This window comes from Triticum dicoccoides, chromosome 2B (assembly GCF_002162155.2).
Source record: "Triticum dicoccoides isolate Atlit2015 ecotype Zavitan chromosome 2B, WEW_v2.0, whole genome shotgun sequence".
Lineage (NCBI taxonomy): Eukaryota > Viridiplantae > Streptophyta > Magnoliopsida > Poales > Poaceae > Triticum > Triticum dicoccoides.
Genome location: NC_041383.1, coordinates 291,272,408 through 291,276,582, shown reverse-complemented (window position 1 = coordinate 291,276,582; position 4,175 = coordinate 291,272,408).

Sequence of the window (4,175 nt, the reverse complement as noted above, 5' to 3'; positions counted from 1 at the left end):
GCCTTCTTCACAGGGACCGGCCTTGCTTCATATTGCCAGACGAGGGCCCCGCCTTGCACCACACTCTACCACCACTGACGGCGACCGGAAACCAAGGACGACGCTAATGGGGTAGAGCGGTCGCCAGCGGTTCCCTCGACAACCACGGGTCCTCTGCCGGGGGCAGGCCCTGTGGCACCTCCCCGGCAGAGGTCCTACCTCTGGAGTGCGCCTGATGCCGAGCGCCGCGGGGACGAACCCGGATCCCGGCCCCTCTCATGCAGCCCCCGGTGCCCTCCTCCTGAGGGGTAGGAAGCTACAACATTGGGGCAGCCATCTGCTGTGGTGACCTGTACCTCCTGTTACCCATGGTTAGTATAAGTTTGCTTCTGAGGAAGTAGTGGTACCAGATAGTTGTTGCCACTGGTGCGGTCGTCGAGGCCCTCTTGGGGCTCTTGAAAGAGCTCAGCTTCTGGTGGCTCCTCGCCCCAGCCTGGCCCAAGGAACGAGCCATGGTCTTCTTCCAGTGCACATTCTCGATCCACCATGTGGGGCACATAAGCTTCTGGCACCGCAACTCCACGGTTCTCGTTGTAGCGCCCCACATGCCACGCAGCTCGGCCAGGAGCGTTGTCTTGAGGGTGATGGCGTAGTGGCCCACCGAGGCCGAAGGTCGCGGGGTGTGCTCCTTCGCCGGCCAGAGATGGGGGTGGAGCGACTTGGCGCCCCGTGCTGATGGCCGGGTTGGCATTGAGCTGGGCCTGGAGCCCGCTCGGTGTCACGTGGGCACGTATGGGGCCGCCATACAGCCCGCCCTGGACCTGGGGTGGAAGCTGGACGCAGAAGGGAGGCGCTCCCGAGGCGGCAGTGTCCAGGAGTTCGGCTACTCATTCCAGCAACACGTCAGGGCCGCCCTCCAGCAGCCGGCACCGTAGCATTTCTCGGGCCACCGTGAGCGCGGCCCTGGAGTTCGCCTGCTCCCGTCAGGTGTGCGACACTGTGGCCGCGGCGTGGTTCCAAGCTCTTGCTCTTGACCGCACCTGCCGCAGTGTGAGGGCATGCGGCGTTTGGCCGCGTCGCCCGCGCCACACAGCGCCCTGCGGAGCATGGGCTGCCTGAGGCGTAAGGTTGCGGTCGCCCTAGGCCGGCGGCACGACGTGGACAGGCCATGCAGCCCAACGGTCGGCGTTGGTAGTCGGGTCGCTTGACATCAAGATGGCGAGGTGACGAAACACGAGGAGGCGGAAGGAGGACTCTGGCGCACCCCTACCTGGCACGCCAAATGTCGGATTTCGGGTTCTGACAGACCCTTGAGGTTCAAACACTGGGGTGTGCACGAAGATCTCTCCCCTACCAGCTCACGTCTCGAAGTCTCGCAAAGATCTAAGCAAGAAAGATGAACACAGGAGGGACACGAGATTTATACTAGTTCAGGCCACCATTGTGGTGTAATACGCTACTCTAGTGTGTGGTGTGGTGGATTGCCTCAGGGGCTGATGATGAACAGTACAAAGGGAGAACAGCCTCGCGAGGGGCTGTTCTTGAGCCGGTGCGATGAACTGCTTGGGTGAGTTCAGTCGCTTCTCTCTCTCTCTCTGGTCGATCTCTAGATCGTCTAGATGCCTCTACCTTGTGGTGGCTAGTCCTATTTATAGAGCGAGGCCCTGGGCCTCTCCCCAAATAATGAGCGGGAAGGGCGCCAACAATTGACCATTTTGAAGGGGAACATCTGGTACACTTATCCTGACTAAAGTTGGTCTTCGGCTGCCAAAGGTTCTGACGGTGACGCCGTCTTGGGCTCCACGATGACCTCCATCCTTCCGTTCTGCTAGTCTTGGTCTTGTTGCACCGAAACGGTAACCTTTGCCTGATGCCTTGGCCTGTGCTTGCCCCCTTTGCACCGAAAGGGAAACAAGGACATTGCGCAGGCCGGCGCCCGCCTGGCGCCTGCCTGGTCCTCGATCGTCATGGCTTGCGTCACGAGCCCCTCGGGAGGTGCCCTGCCTTGATCTCTCCGCCTCCTCGCGAGCCTGCCTGAGGAGGCTGCTCCCGAGGAAGCTCCCTGTCATCCGCCCCGTGAGGCTTGGCCCCTCGCGAGGGTCTTGAGCTTGAGCTGATGAAGCTGGGCTGCATTGGGCCCCCACTTGAGCCACGCGGCAAGCCGCAGGCAGGCAAGTCTGGGGACCCCCGTTCCCAGAACACCGACAGTATCAACTAGGTCATGGCTGCCCAGCCCATGTTTCTTTTCTTAGGATATCTATGACCCACAACATGCTTATGGGGATCCAACACGTGTATCATTTTTAGTGTGTTTTTAAGTCTGAGTGTAGTTTTCTGTAGGTTGCACAATCATTCATTTTGCCGAGATTATCAAAGAACTTCACTCATGGTGGTCATCTTTGATCAAGACCGACGAGAACAAGTGAAGTTTGATACCTATTGCGTCAGTCCTTTTGGCATCATTAGATTGAAATTCAACAACTGATGTGCTTTGAATCTCCTTCCTCCCAACATATTCGCCTTCTCAGGTGGACCTAGCAGGTCTCGTACACACACATCTAGGACCAACCACTTATCCATTTGTATTTCTTTATTTTGTTCAATCTTTCATCCTCTTCCTATAGCGGCTGGCAGTGTTGCCACACATGCCTCAAGGACCCATCCTAGCCTATAGCGCCGGCCAGACCATCCTTCTACTCCCCCACACCTCCTTTCATTCTCCGGCAGCTCCACTAGCCCACACTGCACCTGAACTAATCAACCCTCGTACTCCCCTTCGACTACATCTTCCTCGGCTCCGGTTCATTCCGGTCCTAGGTTTCGATGTTGTCCTCCACCTTGGTGCTCTCGCCGTAGTGCTGCCGTCTGTCGTTCTCAACATGGTCAACAAATGAGAGGAATCGGGAGATGACTGTTCATGGAGAGGCTGACAGTCCGGGCCCACCAGGTCCATGGTCATATGCAAGAAAGTTCCTCCTTATATATTGCAAAAAATGCTTCCTCCTTATGATATGTTGACGTGAGGGGCCCACGAGATTGTCAACATAGTCAATAAATGAGAGAAATTTATAAGGAAGACCGTCATCGCAGACCCTTTTTTAGGTGGCTGTCAACAACGGTACATCATTGTTTCACCCAGCACACCAAATGGACTGGCTAACATGTGAGCCAATAGCTCGAAGCCTATGCAAGGGGTTATCAACTTAGTCAAAAAAGATTCCGACAGTCTTATCCGTTGCATTTACATCCAATGGCCAGCATTCTTCATCAATGTCTCATCTTCTTCCTCTAGCGTTGGCGGGACTGCCTGCTCTATCCTCCGGCGTCCAGCTGTGCTGCTTTGTGCGCATCGCTGTGAAACACTATCCTACCCATGGCCAGGCCATCCCTCCACTACTCTGCACCTCTTGTTATTCTCCGCCGAGTGTAGCCCCACCCCACACCCAAACCAGTCAAGTTTCGCACTCCTCTCTGTCTACAACCCTATTCCCGCGTCTTCTCCATCTCTGGGTCATTTCCATTTGGGGCCTTGCTGTCGTCCACTGCCTTGGTGCGCTCGGTGTAGCGTGGTCAATGTGGTCAACAAACAAGGGTCATCGAAAGACAACTGTACATGGAGAGGCTGACAGTGGATACGCACCAAGTCCATGGATGCATGCATGCAACTGCCTCCTTATTATGGAGAAAAAAAATGTTTCCCCCCTTGACAGTTGGGACCCACCAGCTACATCTTCGCATGCGAAGAAGTGCCTCCTTATTACTTGCAAAAAATGATCCCCCCGATAGCTGGGACCCACCAACTATATCTTCGCATGCAAGGAAGTGCCTCCTTACCCCCTGACAGTTGGGACCCACCAGGTCGAAACATACATAGCGTTCTGTGTCTGGTCGCAAACATGTACATACATACTGGTCGGTCGATCTCTTTCGCACGATGAACAGTGGCCGAGCAAGGAGCAACACGTGTCGTAGTAGAGCCCCGACATACCAGTTCAGGCAGCCCCATCTAAATCGTGTACTCATACATACAATCACACTACAAGAAAGTAAATACAACTACGTATGTACATACGGGTGGGGTCTCGAACGCGTACTCGTGCATACGAATGATCGTGTACACGGAGAGTCAACTACGGCAGCAATGACGTCCTGTTCGTCGGCAGCCAACCTACCCGGTCGGAATGTAGAAACAACGT